At 42.8% G+C, this 14,315-nt stretch overlaps 8 non-coding genes across 8 annotated transcripts; all 8 read right to left on the reverse strand.

Moving 5' to 3' along the window:
* Nucleotides 1-8,015: 8,015 nt before the first annotated feature.
* On the reverse strand, nt 8,016-8,182 carry LOC134591496 (U1 spliceosomal RNA). Its single transcript, XR_010088267.1, has one exon. It is a non-coding gene; the product is annotated as a U1 spliceosomal RNA (small nuclear RNA).
* Nucleotides 8,183-8,664: 482 nt separating this feature from the next.
* Nucleotides 8,665-8,805, reverse strand: LOC134593654 (U4 spliceosomal RNA). Its single transcript, XR_010090106.1, has one exon. It is a non-coding gene; the product is annotated as a U4 spliceosomal RNA (small nuclear RNA).
* An 884-nt stretch (nt 8,806-9,689) lies between these two features.
* LOC134590778 (U1 spliceosomal RNA) lies at nt 9,690-9,856 on the reverse strand. The gene has a single exon (XR_010087652.1). It is a non-coding gene; the product is annotated as a U1 spliceosomal RNA (small nuclear RNA).
* A 477-nt stretch (nt 9,857-10,333) lies between these two features.
* Nucleotides 10,334-10,474, reverse strand: LOC134592004 (U4 spliceosomal RNA). Its single transcript, XR_010088692.1, has one exon. It is a non-coding gene; the product is annotated as a U4 spliceosomal RNA (small nuclear RNA).
* An 899-nt stretch (nt 10,475-11,373) lies between these two features.
* LOC134590860 (U1 spliceosomal RNA) lies at nt 11,374-11,540 on the reverse strand. The gene has a single exon (XR_010087722.1). It is a non-coding gene; the product is annotated as a U1 spliceosomal RNA (small nuclear RNA).
* Nucleotides 11,541-12,015: 475 nt separating this feature from the next.
* Nucleotides 12,016-12,156, reverse strand: LOC134593583 (U4 spliceosomal RNA). Its single transcript, XR_010090044.1, has one exon. It is a non-coding gene; the product is annotated as a U4 spliceosomal RNA (small nuclear RNA).
* Nucleotides 12,157-13,055: 899 nt separating this feature from the next.
* On the reverse strand, nt 13,056-13,214 carry LOC134591582 (U1 spliceosomal RNA). Its single transcript, XR_010088342.1, has one exon. It is a non-coding gene; the product is annotated as a U1 spliceosomal RNA (small nuclear RNA).
* A 475-nt stretch (nt 13,215-13,689) lies between these two features.
* LOC134592005 (U4 spliceosomal RNA) lies at nt 13,690-13,830 on the reverse strand. The gene has a single exon (XR_010088693.1). It is a non-coding gene; the product is annotated as a U4 spliceosomal RNA (small nuclear RNA).
* Between the last annotated feature and the right edge of the window lie 485 nt (nt 13,831-14,315).

Genomic DNA, 14,315 nt, shown 5'->3' on the forward strand with positions numbered 1-14,315 from the left:
GAACCAGGGATGAGTGAGACCAGGGCCAGTGAAAGGATTTTTGGCAACACAGACAAAGATGCATTTTGCCCTTACGTCGTCCTGGGTCGGCTCTGACTCAGGCAGCATCCCTGCTTGTTTCTGTTCGCGGCCATACGAACACTTTCGTTCACATAGTTGTTTCACAGCTATTTCTAGCTGATCGAGCATTCGGGAACAAACGCATGAACAATGTACCATACAGTTCAATATTATTCATTGGTATGGTTCAGGAGTAAGGAGCGTTTCGGTTATATACGAAACTTTCGGTTATATACGAAACACCCTACGTTTACATAGACGATAGCAGTCTTAGAGGGATTTTATGTGTTACATAGCGACCTCCGGTGGTCATTTCTGATTATGACAAGTAGTTGTGAAAATTGTCTGCTAATCGGTTGTTTCACTACTTTTACCATACTACGGATTAGGTATATCTTGCAATTACGTTTCATAGACCCCGTTAATTCAGTGATTATCTGGTCTCAGTGTCAAGTATTCGGGCTAATTCTCATAAGGGTGTTTTGTCATTTGATTTCATAAATTTGATTATAGACATCTTATGTTTCAGTTTCAACAATTGAGCTTCAGCTCTTCTACCATTTGCTTTTCACCGTGTATATAGGTTAGTGATTACGGTTATGTCCACTTCTGGTCTCATAAGGCCTGATCCTTATGTGTATTTTTTCTACATTACTAGGTACTAGGCAATCCTAGCCGCATTTTCAAGGCTTTTAAGTACCAGTCTACTGCCTTCATATAGATTACCAGTAGGTATATTTTTAGTAGAGGGGGTTAAGGGTACATTATGATATAATTTAGCAACTCACGATTACTCTCATAGGTTATTACAGACGGCCAGTTCACCATATCCTGCTCCTTTTCAGTAACCTCAGCAGGTATGTCTTTCCCTTTTCTGGGCATTCCCCCCACCCCAGCCTCCCTACCCCATTGGGGCTCATAGTATAGGTGCATACTGGCTTATAAGGATAGGAAGCCTCTAAGAATGTTTTCCAGGCCTTCTATGCCTTAGTTTAGTGGTCCCACTAGGCCATCACCCATCCTCAACCCGGAGGTGCGGCAGCCCCTCAGACCAACGCATAGTTAGTCACCCCGCTTGGTTGCATAGAGAGGGCCTCACTTGTCACTTCCATTCTGTCTTATGCTGTTACAAGTCACGGAGAGGCCATCATCCCGCCACAATGTCAGTGGCCACATACCCCACTCTAGCCAAATCATAGATAGTGCCTCTCAAGCCGCTTAGCAATTGGCAGGGCTTCACCGGTCACGTGAATAGATAATATTTTCGCCACTTGGCATTAGCTAGCCAACCAGTATTAAAAGAAGCCCCGTATAGCCTTCCATTCTCATTTGTAGCATGTCACAACTACCTGAAGGCGGGGAGGAACTATCCATCCCCAGTACACCAGCCAGGTCTCTAACTCCATCCCAGGGTGGCGATACCGCAAGCCCTTCATCCTGGACCCTCAGATCCTGGACCATCACAAGGATCACGGACAAATTACTCCAGAGGAACATCACATACCCGGCTACAGCCAGGAAAGCCGAATTATATAGGCTACTTAATACTCAGACTGATAACACTGGGGAGGGAGAAGGTTCTAGTAGCGGTCAGGCTTATAGTCCTCAGTTCTATCCTCCTTAGGTCGTATCAATGACAAACTGGAAAGGATGGATCAGGAAGCCAGTTGAATTCCTCAGCGGCCCTGGTTAATCCTGACGCTGCTGTTCTCCCCGGCTCCCAATCTGGTAATAACCTAAGTGGTCCAAAAGACCCACATATCATTAACCCGGCACACATGGTACTGGCAAACTTAAAAAAGGACATCTTGGAAGGGAAAGATGTAAATTTGATCTCGCTTCTCATTGCCTCTCAAGATGTCTTGGAAAACAAAACGTATGCATATGGTGACGTGTCTGTTGTGTTGAAATCCAGGGACCCCAGGCTGAATCGCAAACTGTCTATACCTGAATTTGTTCTGGCCTTTGGGGATGTGGTGTGTGCAGTCTATCCCAATAGGTGGGAAGAGTTTGTTCTTTACCTCCACAAGCTGGTGGACTTAGGGCACAAGTACAGTGGCACGTCTTTTTACGACTACCACCGTTCTTTCTCCGCAAAGGCATCTGCATCAATAACCCAGTTCAACTATCAAGCTGACTGGAGTATGCTGGACACAGAACTCTTTTGTAGCTACTTTGCGGTCCTGAAGACGCCAGCTTGTGCTGTCTGTCCATCCAACTCACACACAGCTAATGTATGCCCTAACACACCTGAAGTGAGTACTTTCTTTTTTTTTTTTATGTTTAATTTTTTTTTATTTTTGAAAAAAACATACTACATCACATAGATATAGTCCTCACTATATATCACAACATATTGCAAAATGAAAATCTCTGTATATATTGCACAATGCTATATCTTCTTCTAATTTACATATTTTAATATATTGCTTGATATCTTTATTTATACTATAACAAACCCCATTTAGCAAGTCCACATTTAACATAACATACTTAGCAAAACATAAAACTCTTAACCTTAATTTCCTGCGATAGAGAATAAAGATGGAGGAGATTTCTTATACCATTTTAAAATTATAGCTTAACTGCATATAATAAAATGTACTCCTTAAATCTGTTGTATCTTACCGAGCCATTCTTTCAACATTGTTCTTTCTCTAACTATACCCATTTCCATCTTTAACTGATATACCACTTGTACTTTAACTACCTCCCATACTGGGAGTAGATTTCCAATTCCTAGCCACAAGTATTTTAGCCGCTAGTAAGATATGTATAATTAGTATAGAAAATTGCCCAAAATTTTGGGTATATGTAAATGCAACAAAAAGATACACGGAATTAGATCAATCTTAATATTAGCCAACGCATTTATCTTACAAGCAACCATATTCCAAAAAAGAGAAATTAGTCCACATTCCCACCATATATGCAACATTCCAGCCCCATGGGCTTCATATCGCCAACATCCATCCGAAGCACTTGAGTACATTTTTGCTATTCTACTTGGTGTTAAATACCACCTATTCATTATCTTATACTGAAGTTCTACTGAATTAAGACAATGTATATTCTTTGAAACAATATCTAATGATTTTTTCCAATCATCATAGCTTATAGTAATGTGTATATCTTCCTTCCATTTATTTATTACAAGAAAAGAGGATATTTTCTGGTTCTCTTTCATTTAATCAAACCATCTTGAAACAAGTTTTTTTAACAATATTTCTATGTTTTACTATTTCTTCAAGTATTCCTTGTTTATTGGAATTATCTATGAGTAAATGGCCTTTAAGATAACCCTTTACTCTCATATATGTAAAAATCTCTTTGCTCTCCAAATTATATTCCTCTTTTAAATTATTGAAATCCTTAATTTTACCATTCTCTACTATATTGTTAATTTCCTTCATCTCAAGATTAATCCATTTCTGTATGTTTAAATCTGTCATATTACTATTTAATTGTCTTAAATGAAGACTGGTAATAATTTTATCTTGTAACTCTAAATCCTTTCTAAGCTTGTTCCATATGGGTATAACATTATTTAAAATTAAACTGTTGGATTCAAATCTCTGTCTATGTTTGTGTTTACTGTTCGTTTTCCAAAAAAGAGAACATAACTCTTCCTCTTTGCCTTCATTATATACACTTTGCTCGATTTTATACCATATTTGACCCCTTGCAGTATCCCATTGAGTTATAATTGCCTGTGCTATTTTACATACTTTCCACATTTGTTGTATCTGTGGAATTCCTAATCCCCCTTGTTTGGTTTTTAACGTTAATTGATCGAGACTTATCTGTGGGCATTTCCCAGCCCATATAATTTTTTTTAAAATCGATTGTACCAAAGTCAGCCAACTTTCTGGGCAGTGTAAAGGCACCATGCGGAAGAGATAGACCCACTTTGGATATATATAAGACCTAATCATCACCAAATTCTCCCCCACCAAGACACCTCCACTCCCTTCCATTTTTTAAAGGTTTTACTTGTATCATTTAACACATTATATTCCATCATTCTAGTTAGCTCATTAGTAATCTCTATACCCAAACATTCTATAGAATTTTTGTTACAACCAAATCCAAATTTATCAAGTAATTTCCATTTAAGAATTTGTGACAAATTAAACGGGAGAGCTGCAGATTTATTTAGAGTTAGTTTATATCCTGAATATAAAGAAAACTCTCCTATGGTGTCCATTACTTTTTACCTCCACAAGCTGGTGGACGTCTTTTTACGACTACCACCGTTCTTTCTCCGCAAAGGCGTCTGCATCAATAACCCAGTTCAACTATCAAGCTGACTGGAGTATGCTGGACACAGAACTCTTTTGTTGATACTTTGCGGGCCTCAAGACACCAGCTTGTGCTGTCTGTTCATCCAACTCACACACTGTTAATTTATGCCCTACCACACCTGAAGTGAGTACTTTCTACCCCCCTACCAACCCGATGCCTGCAGGTTCTTAAAGATAAGTTGGGACGGAATATAGTGTTCTTGGGAAAATCACAAGTCTGTAACAACTTCAACGCTGGCACTTGCGGGTACAGTTCCTGCAGAATATTACATATATGCTCCTAATGTTTCCGGGCTCACTCTAAGATGATGTGTCCTAATAAATTGTACCCTAAGCCTTATCTATTGTCTCTCAATGTCTCTCTGCTACGAGAATTATTGGGTAATCACCCCTCTCAACATCTTGTAGATTTTTTGGTGTCTAGGTTCACGTTAGGGTTTCACACAGGAATCATTTATATGCCGGCAGGAATAGTCGAATGTAAAAACTTACCTACGGCCCTGGCTGATTCTGACACTATTAATGTACTGCTCCGGAAAGAAATAGACCAGGGTTTTTTACTAGGCCCATTCGACTCTCCACCTTTGCAGTATGGAGAACTAACCCCATAGGTATGGTTACAGGTAAATCCTCCAATAAGCAAAGGTTGACTACACCTAGTCTTAACTCGCTCATCCCATCGGAGGAATTTTCACTCCAATACGCGACTGTGGACAATGCCATCAATGCTATTCTGTCAGCATAAATAGGAGCGTGGCTTAGCAAGACGGACATAGTAAACACATTCAAGCTCCTCCCTATCCACCCTGCCCTGTGGCATCTACATGGTGTTAAGTGGCAAGGGTCATACTATTTTTTCACACGACTCACTTTTGGTTCAAAGAGAAGTCCAAGAATATTTGATATGTTTGCCGAGACGTTGTGTTGGATGCTGCTTAACATCTGTAGATGCTCCACCATAATCCAGTACCTTGATGATTTTCTGACCGTAGAGAGTAAGCCTCCAGGCTAAAATACAATTGTTTAAATGCTTGGGTGTTCCTGTTTCACCTACTAAAGCTGAAGGTCCTGATACTGTTATCAATTTTCTGGGGGTAGTGCTGGACTGTTCATATGCAAGCCAGCCTTCCCCCAGATAAGATTGAGCACATCCTCTCAGCTATTGACCATTACCTGGTGGGGGGGTTCTTGCAATAGGAAGGAATTGCAATCACTATTGGGGTCACTTATTTTTGCCATGAAAATTCTACCACACGGGCGGGCATTTATATCCCGGTTACTCTGCATGTTTCCCCAATTTCAGTCAGATTCCCCCTGCATTGCTCTAGATCCACATGCCACCTCTGATTTACCCATGTGGAGGTAATTCTTGCTGAATTGGAATGGGAAAAGCATATTCATTCCAGTGTTGAGGGACAAGTCTTTGTCAATCTGGACGGATGCTGCTGCCACATCCAGTTTTGCTGCAATTTTTGGCAACGCCGGATGTGGGGTATCTGGCCTGAGGAGATTAAAGCGATCCCATAGTTCACTGACACCTCTGCTTTATTTGAGCTTTACCCAATTGTGGCGGCAGCAGTAAAATGGGGGCGCTTGCCGCTCAGGTAATACGGTGCGATGCTTCTCTGACAACATGGCAACTTGCCATATTGTTAACAAGGGACGTTCGTCATTCCTGGCCATCATGCGATTCATGAGGAATCTGACATGGCAAGTTGCTAGGCACAGCTTTTTCTTGACATGCATACATATTCCTAGGGTCCTGAATATCGCAGCTGATCATTTATTAGGCATGTGCATTGCGAAAAAATTCGGTTCGGTTCGGCATTCCGAAATTCGGGACTTCGGCACTTCGACAACTCAGAACTTCGGCACTTCGACACCTCGGAACTTCAGCACTTCGACACCTCGGAACTTCGGCAACTTCGGACCTTCAACACTTCGGAACTTCAGACCTTCGACACTTCGGAACTTTGGCACTTCGACACCTTGGAACTTCGACACCTCGGAACTTCGGCACTTCCGACGTTCGGAACTTCGGCACTTTGACACCTCGGAACTTCGGCGACTTCGGATCTTCAGAGACTTCGGATCTTCGGAGACTTCGGCGACTTCAGAACTTCGGCGACTTCGGAACTTCGGAAAAATAAGCATTTTATTTATGTGTGTGTTTTTTTTTTTTTTTTTTTTTTAAACCGCAATGTTTACGCTGCTAGTGCAGCACAGCAGCACCCAGACCACTTAATCTTAACCCCTTAAGGACCAAACTTCTGGAATAAAAGGGAAACATGACATGTGTTTTAGTTAATAATTGCTAATACTTAGTAGTGTAGTGTTAGTGTAATATATATTATACAGTTTACAAAATGGATGATATTTTGATTTTCACTGCACAGATAGTGCAGCCAATCAGGGAGCACTACTGGCTAGTGTATCCATTATCAAACCAGGGAGCACTACTGGCTAGTGTATCCAATCAGGGAGCACTACCAGCGTGCAACATTCTGCACACTATATAAACCCACCCCTGTGACACCATCTTTGTGGAGAGTTTAGGAGCAGAGAGTTTAGGAGCAAAGAGTGAGCAGAGTGTGAGCATAGAGAGTGAGCAAAGAGTGAGAAGAGAGAGTTTGAGCAGAGAGAGTGAGCAAAGAGTGAGTAGAGAGTGTGAGCAGAGAGAAAGCAATTTGTGTGTGAACAAGCAAGTGAGTGTGTGTGAGAGAGAGCAAATGATGTCTGGTAGGGAGAGCAGTTTAGGGTCCCCCAGGGAGAGTGGTGGTAGTGGGGTGGTTGTGGCTGGCAGGGAGTCCCCCAGGGAGAGTGGTTGTAGTGGGGTAGTTGTGGCTGGCACTGGCAGGGAGTCCCTCAGGGAGAGTGGTGGTAGTGGGGTAGTTGTGGCTGGCACTGGCAGGGAGTCCCTCAGGGAGAGTGGTGGTAGTGGGGTAGTTGTAGGGGATTTGCCCAGGGAGGGTGGTGGCAGGAAATGTAGACGTTCTAGGGGCAGGGAGGGTGGTGCCAGGGAAGCTAGGCGTTCTAGGGCCAGGGAGGGTGGTGCGAGAGAAGCTAGGCATTGTAGGGGCAGGGATGGTGGTGCGAGGGAAGGTAGGCGTTCTAAGGCCAGAGAGGGTGGTGCGAGAGAAGGTAGGCGTTCTAGGGGCAGGGAGGGTGGTGCGATGGAAGGTAGGCGTACTAGGGGTGGGCAGGGGGGTGCGATGGAAGGTAGGCATACTAGGGGAGGGGTGGGGGATGGAGTTGGGGAGGGTTTGCCCAGGCAGGGTGGTGGGAGGGAAGGTAGGCATTCTAGAGGCAGGGAAGGGGCTCCCAGGAAGGAGGATAGAAGGAAGGTTGTTGGGGAGGATTTGCCCGGGAGCCCCCTCATCTGTAGCAATATTGAAGCATTGCATTGAAGCATACAATAATCAAAAGAACTCAGGATAAAAAAATGATTAAAAAAAAGCTGAAAAGTTAAAATAAAAAGTGAAATTCTGGCTTAAAACTGGTCTCCAGATAATAAAAATGATCAAGCCTAGGAAGTGATTGTCGCTGCCTGCTTGATGCGGAAAGTAAGAGCCAAAAAAGACAGGTGCCATGGCTGAAATTAACCTTCTTCAGAATTGGTGAAGTTCTCTAAATTTGTCAAACAAGCAAACACAGGGGAAAGTGCGAACGCAGTCCCCCACTAACATAAATTATGCAGTCGAGTTTCCCACATTTGAGGAAATCGCAGAGGTCAACTGGTACGAAGTGTAATGAACCAGCCTCACTCTGGGAGAGCCACCTTAGGGAACATGGCTATTGCTCCCCTGCCAGGTAAGTATGACATGACGGGTACATTCAAAGGCACGCCCGCTGGGAAGCCTTTCCTTTAGGCTGTGGTGAAATAATAAAGCAAGTTTAAAAAAAAAAAAAAAAAAAAGAAGAGCAAATAAATAATCCAAATGATAGAAGGCTACAAAAGATTACCAAACCTCGTGGCTGATCGTTGTTTTCCTTAGCTACCAGTAATTTTAGTGCCTTCAGGTTGTTAGGTGTGAATAATTGAGCTGGATTCAGGGTGCGAAGGAGCAATTTGCATAAAGGCAAATGCTAGGCAATGAGCCGAAGGATGGGAATTCATAGCATGGAGTGAGAATAGTGTGCTGCCGGAAACAAGTGGATTCAGTGGGAGAGAAAGGTAAAAGGGAAATGCTAAGAAGCCAGCGGAAGGAATGGTGCAACAGAGCTCAGGAAGAAACGGGAGTCACGTAAGACACGCCCTAGACATGGGGCACCATAAACTTTTATTAAACCAATCTTTTAGTCTCCTTAGAGCCTGTCAAAAATTGCCAATGCTGACTGTATTTCAAGTCATCATGGCGGGGTATTGGGTAAAGTTTTCAATTAGCAATAATTACGCCTCGGATTGACCTCATGGGCTACGATACTGCCACTGCGCAAAGCTAACTGTTCAAGCGGGCCAGCTTTTAAGAGCTACCACGTAAGGACACTTTAAGACAGCGGTGAGAAAAAGTTCATGACCATAAGGATTGTGGGAGGCAATATTCTAATTAGGCCCGCTTCCTCCTACAGGGAAGCTTAAACCCCAACAAATTCCTCGGTCTTCTTATATGGCATCTTGGAATGGTTCCAAACCTATAACAGAGAGTGAGGGCAACCATATCTTGCAGCAAACCTTGTACAATTTTTTTTCTCTCTTTGGAAACAGTTTTGCCAAGATTCTACTACAGCAGCCATTAGGCAGAGTACACAATCCGCTGGTCTACGTTCGTCCCCAAAGTCACACATTTCATGACTCCATCGATAGGAATGACCCTTGCCTAGCACCTGTCTTCTCTTCATCCACACTCAACAGGGCTGAAAGAACATTTGTGGTGGCTTTTTCAAAATTCCATGGTGTTCATTAGTAAGTGCTAGCGACCACCCAGCTATTCCTAAGGTTTGGTCTGATTGTCTCAAGCGGCAATTCACTGCCTTGATCCAGAAAATCTTTTTTTCCCAGAAATTCAATCAAACGTTACATTCTGTTGGAAGACGTAATATAGGTCTCCAATTCTTTATTTCTTCCATTGCATTGAAGCATACAATAAATCAAAAGAAGTCAGGATAAAAAAATGATGAAAAAAAGCTGAAAAGTTAAAATAAAAAGTGAAATTCTGGCTTAAAACTGGTCTCCAGAAAACATAGATAATAAAAATGATCAAGCCTAGGAAATGATTGTCGCTGCCTGCTTGATGCGGAAAGTAAGAGCCAAAGAAGACGGGTGCCGTGGCTGAAATTATCCTTCGTCAGAATTGGTGTTCTCTATTTTTGTCAAACAAGCAAACACAGGGGAAAGCGCGAACGCAGTCCCCCACTACCATAAATTATGCAGTCGAGTTTCCCACATTTGAGGAAATCGCAGAGGTCAACTGGTACGGAGTGCAATGAACCAGCCTCACTCTGGGAGAGCCACCTTAGGGATCACGGCTATTGCTCCCCTGCCAAGTAAGTATGACATGACGGGTACATTCAAAGGCACGCCCGCTGGGAAGCCTTTCCTTTAGGCTGTGGTGAAATAATAAAGCAAGTAAAAAAAAAAAAAAAAGAAGAGCAAATAAATAATCCAAATGATAGAAGGCTACAAAAGATTACCAAACCTCGTGGCTGATCGTTGTTTTCCTTAGCTACCAGTAATTTTAGTGCCTTCAGGTGGTTAGGTGTGAATAATTGAGCTGGATTCAGGGTGCGAAGGAGCAATTTGCATAAAGGCAAATGCTAGGCCAATGAGCCGAAGGATGGGAATTCGTAGCATGGAGTGAGAATAGTGTGCTGCCGGAAACAAGTGGATTCAGTGGGAGAGAAAGGTAAAAGGGAAATGCTAAGAAGCCAGCGGAAGGAATGGTGCAACAGAGCTCAGGAAGAAACGGGAGTCACGTAAGACACGCCCTGGACATGGGGCGCCATAAACTTTTATTAAACCAATCTTTCAGTCTCCTTAGAGCCTGTCAAAAATTGCCAATGCTGACTGTATTTCAAGTCATCATGGCGGGGTATTGGGTAAAGTTTTCAATTAGCAATAATCACGCCTCGGATTGACCTCATGGGCTACGATACTGCCACTGCGCAAAGCTAACTGTTCAAGTGGGCCAGCTTTTAAGAGCTACCATGTAAGGACCCTTTAAGACAGCGGTGAGAAAAAGTTCATGACCATAAGCCATTGCAAAGGATTATGGGAGGCAATATTCTAATTAGGCCCGCTTCCTCCTACAGGGAAGCTTAAACCCCAACAAATTCCTTGGTCTTCTTATATGGCATCTTGGAATGGTTCCAAACCTATAACAGAGAGTGAGGGCAACCATATCTTGCAGCAAACCTTGTACAATTTTTTTTCTCTCTTTGGAAACAGTTTTGCCAAGATTCTACTACAGCAGCCATTAGGCAGAGTACACAATCCGCTGGTCTACGTTCGTCCCCAAAGTCACACATTTCATGACTCCATCGATAGGAATGACCCTTGCCTAGCACCTGTCTTCTCTTCATCCACACTCAACAGGGCTGAAAGAACATTTGTGGTGGCTTTTTCAAAATTCCATGGTGTTCATTAGTAAGTGCTAGCGACCACCCAGCTATTCCTAAGGTTTGGTCTGATTGTCTCAAGCGGCAATTCACTGCCTTGATCCAGAAAATCTTTTTTTCCCATAAATTCAATCAAACGTTACGTTCTGTTGGAAGACGTAATATAGGTCTCCAATTCTTTATTTCTTCCATTGCATTGAAGCATACAATAAATCAAAAGAAGTCAGGATAAAAAAATGATGAAAAAAAAGCTGAAAAGTTAAAATAAAAAGTGAAATTCTGGCTTAAAACTGGTCTCCAGAAAACATAGATAATAAAAATGATCAAGCCTAGGAAATGATTGTCGCTGCCTGCTTGATGCGGAAAGTAAGAGCCAAAGAAGACGGGTGCCGTGGCTGAAATTATCCTTCGTCAGAATTGGTGAAGTTCTCTATTTTTGTCAAACAAGCAAACACAGGGGAAAGCGCGAACGCAGTCCCCCACTACCATAAATTATGCAGTCGAGTTTCCCACATTTGAGGAAATCGCAGAGGTCAACTGGCACGGAGTGCAATGAACCAGCCTCACTCTGGGAGAGCCACCTTAGGGATCATGGCTATTGATCCCCTGCCAGGTAAGTATGACATGACGGGTACATTCAAAGGCACGCCTGCTGGGAAGCCTTTCCTTTAGGCTGTGGTGAAATAATAAAGCAAGTTTAAAAAAAAAAAAGAAGAGCAAATAAATAATCCAAATGATAGAAGGCTACAAAAGATTACCAAACCTCGTGGCTGATCGTTTTTTTCCTTAGCTACCAGTAATTTTAGTGCCTTCAGGTGGTTAGGTGTGAATAATTGAGCTGGATTCAGGGTGCGAAGGAGCAATTTGCATAAAGGCAAATGCTAGGCCAATGAGCCGAAGGATGGGAATTCGTAGCATGGAGTGAGAATAGTGTGCTGCCGGAAACAAATGGATTCAGTGGGAGAGAAAGGTAAAAGGGAAATGCTAAGAAGCCAGCGGAAGGAATGGTGCAACAGAGCTCAGGAAGAAACAGGAGTCACGTAAGACACGCCCTAGACATGGGGCGCCATAAACTTTTATTAAACCAATCTTTCAGTCTCCTTAGAGCCTGTCAAAAATTGCCAATGCTGACTGTATTTCAAGTCATCATGGCGGGGTATTGGGTAAAGTTTTCAATTAGCAATAATCACGCCTCGGATTGACCTCATGGGCTACGATACTGCTACTGCGCAAAGCTAACTGTTCAAGTGGGCCAGCTTTTAAGAGCTACCATGTAAGGACCCTTTAAGACAGCGGTGAGAAAAAGTTCATGACCATAAGCCATTGCAAAGGATTATGGGAGGCAATATTCTAATTAGGCCCGCTTCCTCCTACAGGGAAGCTTAAACCCCAACAAATTCCTTGGTCTTCTTATATGGCATCTTGGAATGGTTCCAAACCTATAACAGAGAGTGAGGGCAACCATATCTTGCAGCAAACCTTGTACAATTTTTTTTCTCTCTTTGGAAACAGTTTTGCCAAGCTTCTACTACATCAGCCATTAGGCAGAGTACACAATCCACTGGTCTACGTTCGTCCCCAAAGTCACACATTTCATGACTCCATCGATAGGAATGACCCTTGCCTAGCACCTGTCTTCTCTTCATCCACACTCAACAGGGCTGAAAGAACATTTGTGGTGGCTTTTTCAAAATTCCATGGTGTTCATTAGTAAGTGCTAGCGACCACCCAGCTATTCCTAAGGTTTGGTCTGATTGTCTCAAGCGGCAATTCACTGCCTTGATCCAGAAAATCTTTTTTTCCCAGAAATTCAATCAAACGTTACGTTCTGTTGGAAGACGTAATATAGGTCTCCAATTCTTTATTTCTTCCATTGCATTGAAGCATACAATAAATCAAAAGAAGTCAGGATAAAAAAATGATGAAAAAAAAGCTGAAAAGTTAAAATAAAAAGTGAAATTCTGGCTTAAAACTGGTCTCCAGAAAACATAGATAATAAAAATGATCAAGCCTAGGAAATGATTGTCGCTGCCTGCTTGATGCGGAAAGTAAGAGCCAAAGAAGACGGGTGCCGTGGCTAAAATTATCCTTCGTCAGAATTGGTGAAGTTCTCTATTTTTGCCAAACAAGCAAACACAGGAGAAAGCAGTCCCCCACTACCATAAATTATGCAGTCGAGTTTCCCACATTTGAGGAAATCGCAGAGATCAACTGGTACGGAGTGCAATGAACCAGCCTCACTCTGGGAGAACCACCTTAGGGATCATGGCTATTGCTCCCCTGCCAGGTAAGTATGACATGACGGGTACATTCAAAGGCACGCCCGCTGGGAAGCCTTTCCTTTAGGCTGTGGTGAAATAATAAAGCAAGTTTAAAAAAAAAAAAGAAGAGCAAATAAATAATCCAAATGATAGAAGGCTACAAAAGATTACCAAACCTCGTGGCTGATCGTTTTTTTCCTTAGCTACCAGTAATTTTAGTGCCTTCAGGTGGTTAGGTGTGAATAATTGAGCTGGATTCAGGGTGCGAAGGAGCAATTTGCATAAAGGCAAATGCTAGGCCAATGAGCCGAAGGATGGGAATTCGTAGCATGGAGTGAGAATAGTGTGCTGCCGGAAACAAATGGATTCAGTGGGAGAGAAAGGTAAAAGGGAAATGCTAAGAAGCCAGCGGAAGGAATGGTGCAACAGAGCTCAGGAAGAAACGGGAGTCACGTAAGACACGCCCTAGACATGGGGCGCCATAAACTTTTATTAAACCAATCTTTCAGTCTCCTTAGAGCCTGTCAAAAATTGCCAATGCTGACTGTATTTCAAGTCATCATGGCGGGGTATTGGGTAAAGTTTTCAATTAGCAATAATCACGCCTCGGATTGACCTCATGGGCTACGATACTGCCACTGCGCAAAGCTAACTGTTCAAGTGGGCCAGCTTTTAAGAGCTACCATGTAAGGACCCTTTAAGACAGCGGTGAGAAAAAGTTCATGACCATAAGCCATTGCAAAGGATTATGGGAGGCAATATTCTAATTAGGCCCGCTTCCTCCTACAGGGAAGCTTAAACCCCAACAAATTCCTTGGTCTTCTTATATGGCATCTTGGAATGGTTCCAAACCTATAACAGAGAGTGAGGGCAACCATATCTTGCAGCAAACCTTGTACAATTTTTTTTCTCTCTTTGGAAACAGTTTTGCCAAGATTCTACTACAGCAGCCATTAGGCAGAGTACACAATCCGCTGGTCTACGTTCGTCCCCAAAGTCACACATTTCATGACTCCATCGATAGGAATGACCCTTGCCTAGCACCTGTCTTCTCTTCATCCACACTCAACAGGGCTGAAAGAACATTTGTGGTGGCTTTTTCAAAATTCCATGGTGTTCATTAGTAAGTGCTAGC

The sequence above is a fragment of the Pelobates fuscus genome, chromosome 2 (genome assembly GCF_036172605.1).
Source record: "Pelobates fuscus isolate aPelFus1 chromosome 2, aPelFus1.pri, whole genome shotgun sequence".
NCBI classification, from domain to species: Eukaryota; Metazoa; Chordata; class Amphibia; order Anura; family Pelobatidae; genus Pelobates; species Pelobates fuscus.